Source organism: Budorcas taxicolor, chromosome 3, assembly GCF_023091745.1.
Source record: "Budorcas taxicolor isolate Tak-1 chromosome 3, Takin1.1, whole genome shotgun sequence".
Lineage (NCBI taxonomy): Eukaryota > Metazoa > Chordata > Mammalia > Artiodactyla > Bovidae > Budorcas > Budorcas taxicolor.
Window position 1 is genome coordinate 94,629,584 of NC_068912.1, and position 12,929 is coordinate 94,642,512.

General features: G+C 35.3%; 1 protein-coding gene and 1 pseudogene across 1 annotated transcript in view; one reads left to right on the forward strand and one right to left on the reverse strand.

The window, feature by feature from the left end:
• Window positions 1-12,929, forward strand: part of NRDC (nardilysin convertase) — a 112,011-nt gene that overhangs the window by 48,889 nt on the left and 50,193 nt on the right. The gene's annotated exons all lie outside the window — the stretch shown is intronic.
• Window positions 7,901-9,142, reverse strand: LOC128044375 (nucleosome assembly protein 1-like 1; annotated as a pseudogene).

The window sequence follows — 12,929 nt, forward strand, 5'->3', positions numbered from 1 at the left end:
CCACTAGGGAAATCAGAAGGGCACTAAATATGTAAATATGTAAATAGTAACAACAAGAAACAGCAATAACAACAAACCCGGAGGAGGGAGGAGAGGCTTGATTTACATAGTTGCCACGTTATATTACTAAAAAATTTTTTCCAACATAATTATGAGGGATGCAGAAAAGTATGACTGATAATGGGAAAACAGTAGTCAATAGATACTGTTTCGAAGAAAGTCTAGATTCTGGAGTTAACCGGACAGAAACTTTAGATCACCTATTTTAATTATGTTCAAGGAAATAAAGAAAACTATGTCTAAGAACTACAGGAGAACACAAGAATGATGTCTTTCTAAATAGAAAACATCAGTAAAGAGATACAAATTATTTTTTCCCAGATAAATAGTTGCTTTATTTTTACTTTTTTTTTTTTAAATTGGAGTACCATTGCTGTACAATTCTGTGTTAGTTTCTGCTGTACAACAGAGTGAGTCAGTTATGTGTATACATACATCCCATCCCTCTTGAACCTTCCTTCTAACACCCCTCAACAGATACAAATTATTAAAAGAACCAAATAGAAAATCTAGAGTTGAAAAGTACAACTTGAAAAATTAACTAGAAGAGCTTAACAGAAGATTTGAGCTAGCTGAGGAAAGAATGAACAAACTAGAAGAAAGATTAATTGGGATTTTCCAGTCTGAGGAACAGAAATAAAGAAAAGGGATGAAGAAAAATAAAACAGAGCCTCAGAGATCTACGAGATACCATCAAGCATACTAGCATGTGTTTTATAGGAGTCCCAAGAGGAAATGAGAAAAACATAGAAAGTATTATTGAAGACATATTAGCCAAACTCTTTCAAAATTGGTAAAAGACAAACATCTACACATTCAAGCAACTCAACAGATTTCCAGAAGAATAAACACAGTGATATTCACAACAATGACTTTCACATTAAGACATGTTATAATCAAGCCTTTAAAAGCTAAAGGTAAAAAGAATATTGAAAGTAGCAAGAGAGGAGCAGCTTTTTTCATAAAAGTTAATCTCAATAGGGTAAACAGGTGCTTCAAGAAATGGAAGCAAGAAGACAATGGTATGATACATTCAAAGTACTGAAAGAATGCAAACCAAGTATTTTTTATCCAGCAAAAATATCCTTCTAAATGGAGAAATTTAAGACATTCTCAGCTAAATTAAAATTGTCATTAGCAGATCTTCTCTCTATGACATAGATGGATGGAGTCCTTCAGACTGAAATGAAAGGGCACTCAATTCCACATGAAGAAATAAAGCACACTTATAAAGATAACTTATACTATATAATTTATACTGTCTTTGTTTACCTATATAAATATAAAAGATAGAGTTTTTGTAATTTTTTCCTATCGGATTTAAAAGATAGCTGTATAAAGCAAAAATTATAAATGTGTTGATAGGCATATAATGCATAATGGTATCTGTATGGCAATAATAGCACAAAAAAGAGAACAGGTATATAGAAGTGAAGCTTTTGTGTAATACTGAAGTTGGTATTAATTCAAAATGGATTGTTATAAGTTAATAGGAAAATAACTCAAAAATACAGTAAAAGAAATGGCAAGGGAATTTGAATGGTACTCTAGAAAATACTTATTTTAACAAAAAAGTCAGCAGTTGAGGAATAGAGGGGAAAAAAGGCATAGGACTTGCAGTAGATAGCAAAGACAGATATAAGTCCTGTCTTATCAATAATTAAATGTAAATGGATTAAGCATTTCAATTAAAAGATAAGACATTGGCAGACTGGGTAAAGAAACATGTTCAGTTCAGTCGCTCAGTCGTGTCCGACTCTTTGCGACCCCATGAATTGTGGCACGCCAGGCCTCCCTGTCCATCACCAACTCCCAAAACTCACTCAAACTCATGTCCATCAAGTCGGTGATGCCATCCAGCCATCTCATCCTCTGTCGTCCCCTTTTCCTCCTGCCCCCAATCCCTCCCAGCATCAGAGTCTTTTCCAATGAGTCAACTCTTCACTTGAGGTGGTCAAAGTACTAGAGTTTCAGCTTTAGCATCATTCCTTCCAAAGAAATCCCAGGGCTGATCTCCTTTAGGATGGACTGGTTGGATCTCCTTGCAGTCCAAGGGACTCTCAAGAGTCTTCTCCAACACCACAGTTCAAAACCATCAATTCTTCGGTGCTCAGCTTTCTTCACAGTCCAACTCTCACATCCATACATGACCACAGGAAAAACCATAGCCTTGACTAGATGGACCTTAGTTGGCAAAGTAATGTCTCTGCTTTTGAATATGCTATCTAGGTTGGTCATAACTTTCCTTCTAAGGAGTAAGTGTCTTTTAATTTCATGGCTGAAGTCACCATCTGCAGTGATTTTGGAGCCCCCAAAAATAAAGTTTGACACTGTTTCCACTGTTTCCCCATCTATTTCCCATGAAGTGATGGGACCGAATGCCATGATCTTCGTTTTCTGCATCTTGGGCTTTAAGCCAACTTTTTCACTCTCCTCTTTCACTTTCATCAAGAGGCTTTTTAGTTCCTCTTCACTTTCTGCCATAAGGGTGGTGTCATCTGTATATCTGAGGTTTTTGATATTTCTCCCAGCAATCTTGATTCCAGCTTGTGTTTCTTCCAGTCCAGCATTTCTCATGATGTACTCTGCATGTAAGTTAAATAAGCAGGGTGACAATATACAGCCTTGACGTACTCCTTTTCCTATTTGGAACCAGTCTGTTGTTCCATGTCCACTTCCAACTATTGCTTCCTGACCTGCATATAGGTTTCTCAAGAGGCAGGTCATATATATTAGGTCATAAAATAAATTTATTTCCAATATATTTGAAAGAATGAGACTATACAGAATATGTTCTCTAGGTATAATGGAATGGAATCAGTAATCAGTAACAAGGAAATTTAGGAAATTTCACGAATCTGTGGAAATTTAACAGCCTACTCTTAAATAATCAATGGATCAAAAAAAATTACAAGGGAAATTAAAAAATACTTAGACACTAGTGAAAATGAAAACAACATAGAAAAAACTATGAGATGCATCAAAACCAGTGCTTAGAGGGAAATTTATAGCTATAAACCCCTCCATGGCTTCCCTGGTGGCTCAGACAGTAAAGCATCTGCCTGTAATGCAGGAGACCCAGGTTCGATCCCTGGGTCAGGAAGATCGAACCCCTCCGTTAAAAAAGTAAGATCTCAAGTGAACCTATACTTACATCTTAATTAGCAAGGCAAAGAAGAGCAATCTAAACCCAGGTAAACAGAAGGAAGGACATAATAAACATTTGAGTGGCAATAAATAGGGAATAGAAAAACAATAGAAAATAAACAAAATCAGAATTTGGTTATTTGAAAAGGTGAACAAAATTGACAAACCTTCAGCTAAATTGACCAAGAAAAAGAAATGAAAGAGTGGACATTAGTGTGGTATTAACCAAAATTAAAAAATTAAAATAGAATTGTGAACTATTGTATGCCAACAAGTAGATAGCCAAGATGAAATGGACAAATTTGTAGAAATACACAAAACAATTAAAACTGCCTCAACACAGAAAATCTGAATAGACCTATAATGAGAGATTGGATTAGTAATCAAGAACTTACCAAAAGAAGAGTATAGATCAATATGACTTTACTGGTGAATTCTACCAAACATTTAAAGGATTAAAACTAACGCTTCATAAACTCTTCCAAAATACAGAAGAGGGACACTTCTAAGTCATTCTATGAAGCCAGTATTACTCTGATATTAAAACTAGACAATGATTGTACAAGAAAACTACACACCAGTAGTAGAATGTGTGTATTTGTGTTAGTTGCTTAGTTGTGTCCGACTCTTTGCAACCCCCATAGACCATAGTCCACCAGGCCCCTCTGTTCATGGGATTCTCCAGGAAAGAACACTGGAGTGGGTTGCCATTTCCTTCTCCAAAAGGAGCTATAGAAAGAAAGAAAGTGAAGTCACTCAGTCGTGTCCGACTCTTTGCGACCCCATGGACTGTAGCCTACCAGGCTCCTCCATCCATGGAATTTTCCAGGCAAGAGTACTGGAGTGGGTTGCCATTTCCTTCTCCAAATAGTAGAATATAGATGCAAAAATCTTCAACAAAATACTACAAAACTGTATCAGCAACATATAAAAAGCATTATGTACCATTCAGGTGGGTTTTATCCCAGGACTGCAAGGGTAGTTCATCATACAAAAACCAATCAACATAATATGCCAAATTAATAGAAGGACAGACACATTTCAAAAATTATCTTAGTATAAACAGAAAAGGTGTTTAATTGAATTCAGCACCTTTTCATGATAAAACATGTAATAAACCATGAATAAAAGGGAACTTCCTCAACTTCATAAAGAGTATCTATGAATAACCCACAACTAACATCATTTTTATTGGTGGAAGATTGAAAAGATTTCCCCAAATAGGATCAAGACATCAACTCTGTCCACCTCTATTTGACATTGTAGTGGAGGTTTTTGCTAGAACAATTAGACACAAAAAAGAAGGCTTGCAGATTGGGAAAATAGTAAAACTACTTGTAGACGTCATCATCTTATATGAATGATTCTCATTATTTATGGAGAATTTATCTACTCACTAAAGGTTTTTGTAGCTCCAAGATGAATACTTGTGATGCTTTTGCAGTCATTCATGGACATATGGGGAGAAAAAAAGGAAAATTGTGAAAAATTTGAGTTGCTTGACCTACACATTCTCAGCTGAGGTTGAACAAGGCAACACTCTGCCTTTTTATTTCAGCTTTCATACAGAAGTGACCAGAGGATAGGGAACAGAATAACATAGTAAAAGAAGCTCCGGCTCTGAACCAGTTTTATGGAGTTTGAGTCCCAAGTCTGGTACCCATTGCGAAAGTGGCCTTAGGCAAAGTCCTTAATGCTTCTGAATCTCATTCTCTTTTTTGTGAAATAAAAGAGAATCAACTAGAATTAGATACCTTTAGGATTTAAGGTCATAATCTGTGTGTGAGTGTGTGTGTGTTTATGTATGTATTACTCCTAGAGAGTCACTCAGTACTTGCTTATTCAGCAGACTTGACAACTTTAAAAACCAAGTACTGCAAATAGCAAGAACTTACTATATGTGAATAACCCTACAAATTCTACAGATGAACTGTTAGAGCTAATATCAAGTTAACAGGGTTGCAGAATCAAGATCATTGTACAAAAATCAACTATTTTTACACACTAGCAATGAAAAATTCAAAAATGAAATTAAGAGAAAATTCCTTGTACAGTAGTATTAAAAAGAATAAGATACTTAGGAATAAATTTAACAAGAGAGTTGCAAGAGCTGGAAAGACATCCCATGTTCACAGATTACAAGACTTAAGATGGCAGTACATCCCATATTTGTCTATAGATTCAACTTAGTCCATATCAAAATTTCACCTGTCTTTTTTGAAGAAATTGATGAGTTGGTTCTGAAGTTCACATAGAAAGGAATTGACCAAGAATAGCCAAAATTAATCCTGAAAAGAACAAAGTTAAAGGACTCACATTCTCAGTTTCAAAACTTACCCAAAGCTGCATGGTACTGACATAAGAATAGACACATAGGAGAACTTCCCTGGTGGTCCAGTGGCTAAGACTTCATGCTCCCAATGCCTGGGTTCAATGCCTGGTTAGGGAACTAGATCCCACATGCGACAACTAAGACCCAGCACAGCCAAATAAATTAAAAAAAAAAAAAAAAAAAGAATAGACATACAGATCAATGGAATAGAGTTGGGGCTCCAGAAATAAACCATTACACTTATGGTTAGTTGCAAGGGTGCCACATCAATTCAGTGGGAAAAAACTGTTTTTCAACACGTGATACTGGGACAGCTGGAAATGCACATAACAAAAGAATCAAGTTAGACACTTTGTTCATACCATATACATATTGAGACATATACTTAAGTGTAAGAGCAAAAGCTGTAAGACTCTAAACATAGGCTTAAATCTTTGTGATTGGACATGGCAGTAGTTCTGCAGATATGCCATGAAACACAGAAGGAACAAAGGAAAAACTGGATAAATTGGACTCCACTAAAATTAAAATTTTTTTTGCTTTAATAGGTCCTATGAAGAAAATGAAAAGACAGTTCACAGAAGGGAAGAAAATATTGAAAAATCATATATTTGTTAAGGTGCTAGTATCTATGTTCAACAATAAGACAAATAATCCAATTTTTGAATAGGCAAAGAATTTGAATAGACATTTCTCCAAGGAAGATACTCAGGTGCCCAATAAGCACATGAAAAGATGCTCAACATCTTAGTCACTAGGAAAATGAAAATCAAAACTTCAGTGAAGGTGTACCACCTCACACTGGTCACACAGCCATGATTAAAAAGTCAACAAATAATAAATGTTGAAGAGTGTGTGGAGAAAAGGAAACCCCTTTTACACCCTTCTAGGAAATGTAAATTGGTGTATTCACTATGGAAAACTGTGGGCAACATGATCCACCATCATGATCCAACAGTCCCACTCTTGGGCATACGTCTGGAAAAGACGAAAACTAGTTTGAAAGGATACATGCACCCCAGTGTTCATAGCAGCACCATTTACAATAGCCAAACGTGGAAGCAACCTGTATATCCATCAATAGATAAATAGGAAAAGAAGTCGTGTGTTTATACAATGGAGTATTACTCAGCTATAAAAAAGAATGAAATAATGCCACTTGCAACAACATGAATGGACCCTAGAGATTATCATACTAAATGAAGTAAGTCAGAAGGACAGAGACCAATATGATATCAATTATGTGTGGAATCTAAAATAGAACACAAATGAACATACTATGAAACAGAAACAGACTCAAGGACATAGAGAACAGACTTGTGGTGGCCAAGCAGGAGTAGAGGGGGAACAGTTGGGAGTTTTGGATTAGCAGATGCAAACAAGTATATATAGGATGGATAAACCATAAGATCCTACTTTATAGCAAGGAAATTATATTCAGTATCCTTTGATAAACCAGAGTGGAAAAGAATAGAAAAAAATATGTGTAACCGAGTCACTTTGCTATGCACAGAAATGAACACACCATTGTAAAACAGTTATGCTTCAATTAAAAAAACTTCAGTGAGATATCACTTCAAAAAGAAGGACATTAACAATTATTGGTGAATGTGTAGGTAAATTAGAACCTTCATACGTTGTTGGTGGTGCAGCTGTGTTAGAAAATGTAGTTAGAAAACTTCATCAAAAGTTAGAGTTAAAATATGACCCAGCAATTCTACTCTTAGTATACATGCTCTAGAGAACTGAAAACATACATATGTTTACATAAAAATACCTAAATGAGTGTTTGTAGCAGCATTATGTATAATAGGTCAAAAGTGGAAAAACCAAAATGTCAATCCACTGATGAATGGATAAACCAAATGTGGCATATCCATACAAAGGAATGTTACTTGGCAGTAATAAGGGAATGAAGTTCTGGTATATGATACAATGTTTGAATGAATGTTGAAATGAATCTTGAAAGCATTATGCTAAGAGAAAGAGGCCAGACACAAAAGGCCCTATATAAGGTTTGATTCCATTTACATGAAATGTCCAAAATAGGCAAATCTATAGAGACCAAAAGTGTTATAGTTCTTGCCAGGGGCTAGAGGGATGAGGGAATAGGAAATGACTGTTAATGGGTACAGAGTTTTATTTTCGGGTTAATGACTTTTCTGAAATTAGTGGTAATGTACACAATTCTGTAGTAAAATCCTTTTAATTATATACTTTTTTTTTAGAACTAAAATTATATGACATTTTTATTTTAGGATGCAAAAACAAAAATGAGCAAACAAACAAACAAAAAACTTGAAATAGGCTTGTCAAATGATGTAAATTCATCTTTTCCATGGAAGTAGAAGGTAGATCAGTGCAGGTTATCTTCAGGGCCTCATACATCCTGCTTCACTGCTGCTTGCACTCTGCTGGGTTTTGATCCTTCTTTGGGTCCTAGTCTGGATCATTTTCCTCATCTCCTTCTTCTTCCCCTTCCTCATCCGCTTCTTCACCTTCTTCTTCATAATCATCATCATCATCTTCAATAGCTTCTCCAGTAAAGTACAACACTGATCTTGGGATTATACGCTCACGTAAAAAGTGACCAATTTCAAAGTCTGCAGCGAGGATAGCTTCAGAATCATCATCCAGATCTCCACTCTCAGGAACTTCAGGAGGGGCAAAAAAATTAAAGAAAGAGTCATTAGAAACTGTTTTGGTCACAGTACGGACTGTCCCACGTCCCTTGTGTTTCTACTTCTTCTTGTTTTCAAAGTGACATTCTTCCCTTTTTTCCAATCTATCTGGGACCCTGTACAACCCATAATTTCTGGTCCATCAAAAGAAAAGGGATCAGAATCATCTGGTTCTGACCTCATTCTATATGTCTTTGTCAACACTTCATTTGTGAAATATTCATTGGGTTCAAAGTGAAATTCTAAGACAAAACTCATAGGTTGACCAGCATCTGAGAACTTCACTATATCTTTCAAGTGCTTCAGAATAGGCTCATCATGTTTCTGCACCATATCACTGAGCAAGTCAACATTCTTAAAAACAGTCAGCCAAAACTCAGGAATTCCCTTGGGATCTTCTTTTTCTTCATCCTTTTTCTCATCTTCAATCTTGGCCTTTTCTTTTAGCTCCTCTGAAATTTCATCTTCCTCTCTGGTTTCCATTCACATTCTTCTTCTGTAGGTTCATAAATGGCATAAATGATCTCAAATCGCTTATCAAACAGAGGCTGATAAAGAACAGCATACTTTCTTTCAAGATCATGAACTTCCTCATGGAATTTGGCTTCTATCTGTGCACATTTAACTTGAAGGTTTTTGAGAGCATTCACTCATCTTTTAACTACCCTAGGCAAGCTTTCAATGTATCCTGTTGGTGTTTCTACCAGACCATCAAGTCTTTCTTGAAGGGCTGCAAGAATCTGAGGATTTTGCATCATCTGAACAGTCAGCTGACACGCTTTGATTTTTGTTTCTTCACCAGTTTCTTCTTCTTCTACTTCTTCAACATCATCCAAATCTTGATCAAGTTCAGACTGTTCTTTGTTGTCGATGTCTGCCATGTTGTACAAATGCCAAGTATTTTCAAAAATGGCAAATTTCGTTTTCCAGCTCAGCTCTCTGGTGGCTAGCGCGGGGAGCCTAGCGGCCCGAGCTGCGCAGGCAGTGACTCAGGGCGGCGGTGGAAGGAGCAGGAGGCGGCGCCGCGAGCAGATGGCGCTAAAAAAGCTAATTATATACTTTTAAAGGGATATTTTGTGGTATGTGAATTATTTCTCAATGGAAACAGCAGACATAGACTTTCAAGAAAGCTAAATGTTGGTTTGAAAAAACTAACAATATAGATAAACCTTTCATGAGACTGGTCAAAGGAAAAAAGTATGTGACAATATCAGGAATAAAAAGGAATATGATATATTGGCTGATATTGAAAATATAATATTTTGAAAACGTTTTGCAATAAATGAAAAAACTAGAGGGCATTCACAAATTCCTAGTAATATTATTTATAAAACCCACATAAGAGAAATTATAATTTAAAAGTTTGCATATTCATAATCATTAAAGAAATCAATCAGTAATGAAAAGTCTTCTCAAAAACAAGCTTGGTTTCTTTAGAGTCTTACAAAAACATGGAGGAAAGAAATAATTCCTCCCTCATTTAAAAAATAGCATGACCTTGACCTTGATAGAAGAAAGTATAAGAAAAAATATAGAGCAGATTCACAAACAGGCTGATATAGCAGTACTGAGTTGGATTCATCCTGGAAATACAGAGTAGGGTTAACAAAATCAGTGCTGTTCATCTCATTGCCAGATTGAAGGAGAAAAACACCATAATTTGGTGTATGTAGAGAAAAATTACATGATGAAATTGAGTATCTGTTAATGAAGATGCTGTTGGCAAGTGGAGTATAAGGTAGCTTTCTCAGTCTGATATTTGGTATTTTAAATAAAACCTTATATTTAGTAGTGAAACTTGGAAAGATTTCAAGCTGGGATCAAGAACAAGGCAGATGCGGTTTATGATCACTTCTATTCATCATTCTATTAGGGAAGAAAAAATAAGCAAAATAAGCTACTGTCATAGCATATGATATGATTATAAACATAGAAAATCTAAAATATACAGATAAAAATTACTAACAACAGAACTCAGTAGGATAGCTGGATATGCAAAAGTTTAAAATTACGAAAATAATGTTTAACATATAGAAGTATAATTTCTGTGTCTCTGCAGCAGTTAGAAATTGAAATTTAAAAACAAGTTTATAAAAGCTACATAAATAATCAGACATTCAAGAATCATTCCCCATAACCAACCAGGGACCTATTGTATATAACACATGGAACTCAGGTCAGTGTTATGTAGAAGCCTGGAAAGGAGGGGTGTTTAGGGGAGAATGGATACATGTGTATATATGGCTGAGTCCCTTGCAGGGTTCATCTGAAACTACTGCAACATTGTTAATCAGCTATACCCCAATACAAAATAAAAGTTTAAAGTTTGGGAGAAAAAAGGAATCATTCCCCAAATTATATATAAGACTTCTTCATGGAGGATATATTAAAATCTTATTTAAATATTAAATGACCTAAATAAATTGAGAAAAATACTTTTTATGGATTTTAAGCCCTTCAAAAAACTTTTTCTTTTGTTTTTGGTTACTTTGCTATAAGCATAGAGGATCCTAGCTCCCCAGCCAGGGATCGAACCCCTGCACCTGCATTGAAAGTGCGGAGTCCTAACCACTGGACCACCAGGGGATACCCCAAAATCTTTCTCTCCTTTTTTTCAGTGACATTAGTTCTTCCTATTTAATATACAGATTCAGTGATATCACAACCATAATCTTAGAAGATTTACTTAGTCTTAAATAGACAATCTAAGATTTATAAAGAAATACAGAGGGCCAAGTATAGCTGGGATACTTTTGAATTGGAAAAATAACAAGGTCGTAGAACTTGACCTACTAGGTATTAAGATTTGTTTTGTAATTAGCACATTGTGGTGTTAGCAGAAGGCTAGACAAAGAGACGGTGGAACAGAATGTTTCTTGGAATGTAAATAGACCAACATATATGTGGACACTTGATTTTTGATAGGAACATTATGAAGCAGTGGTCAAGGGCTTTTTAAAAAAATGATACCAAGACAGTATAATGGCAAAAACAAAATTGACTCCCTATTTCACAACATACACAAAAAAATCAATTCTATATGGATTATAGACAAAAAAGTGAAAAGCGCCATTAAAAGTTTTATGGAAAAGTGTGACTTTAACCTTAGATAAGGATTATCAAACAAGATGGAAAAACAAAAAGGAGAGATGATAGTACATTGCGTTCATGTAAAGGTAACATAAAGAGAGTGAAAAAAGCAAGTATAAAGTGGAAGAATATATTTGTAACACATGAAACTAAAAAGGACTTATATTTAGAATAACTACCATTGACTTTTAATTATTAGATTACAATGTTTACATATGATTATATATGCTATCACATATTATATAAGTGAAGTGAAGTCACTCAATTGTGTCCGACTCTTTGCGACCCCATGAACTGTAGCCTACCAGGATCCATGGGATTTTCCAGGCAAGAGTACTGGAGTGGGTAGCCATTTCCTTCTCCAGGGGATCTTCCCGACCCAGGGATCGAACCCAAGTCTCCTGCATTGTAGGCAGACGTTTTACCATCTGAGCCACAATGGGTAATTAAATATATATACTGTTAGAATCAATAAGAAAAGTACAACCCAATAGAAAAAGCCCTTAAACAGGCATATTATAAAAGAAGAAATTAAAATTATTACTAAAATTATAAAATGTTCTATCAGGAAAATGTAAATTCAAATCATTTTGAAATTTAACTATCCTTCTAAAAGTTACAGAGAATTTTAACGTCGGATAATACCAAGTGAGGGTGAGGTTGTAGAGGATTGGAGGAATGCTCTGATGCAAGAGTAAACTGGCACAATCACTTTTGGAAAGGCTTGATATTAACCTGGTGATGTAGAACATATGATGCATATGCTGTTACCTAGGAGTTCTTTCTTAGATAGATATTTAGACGAACTTGTGCACATGTGCTGTGGTATATACTTATAAGAATGGTTTTGATAGCATTGTTTGTAATGGTTCAGATCTGGAACCAGCACAAATTGTCCATCAGCAGTAGAATGGATGAGTAAATTCATGCAGTGAAATATTCTACTGCAGTGAAAATAAATCAGCCACAGTCACATGTAACATTGTGAATGACCATTAAAAGTGTTGAGTTAAATAAATCATGTAAAGGGTATATAAACTGTATATCCATTTATATGTAGTTCAAAAATGAAACTGTATTGTCTAGAACATGCATTCTTGGCAGGGTTCATATTGTTTCTTTCTTTTTTTTTTCATATTGTTTCTTTTGGTAGCAGAAATTGGTTCTTGGAGGTAAAAAAAAAGTTTGATATTATAATGGTTTGTGGCCCTCCAAAGCTTCACCCTACCTGCAAAATCTTCACTTAGTATTGACTTCTTTCTGAGTTTCCTCAAGTGTCACATGAGCACCATTTACACTGACATTGAGTTCATGGAAGAGACGCAGAGCGTATGCAAGGTCTGGACTACACAATTGTGGTGGTAAATGATTGGAGGACTTTCAAATGATTGTTTGATCTTGAAATCATCACTAGAGGTAGTCTGCGTGTGTCAGTTGGTTGTCATTAGCTGCCTTGTGGATGTTGTTTATGTTTGACCCTCTCTCTTTTGTGTGTGACTTTGATTTTTAGAATTAAATATAATATTCTCTTTTATTATTTAATTCAATAAAAATTATTTAGCCCATCATTAGTTATAACAAGTACTGAAAAGAAAAAATGTCTAATATTTTAATGAGTA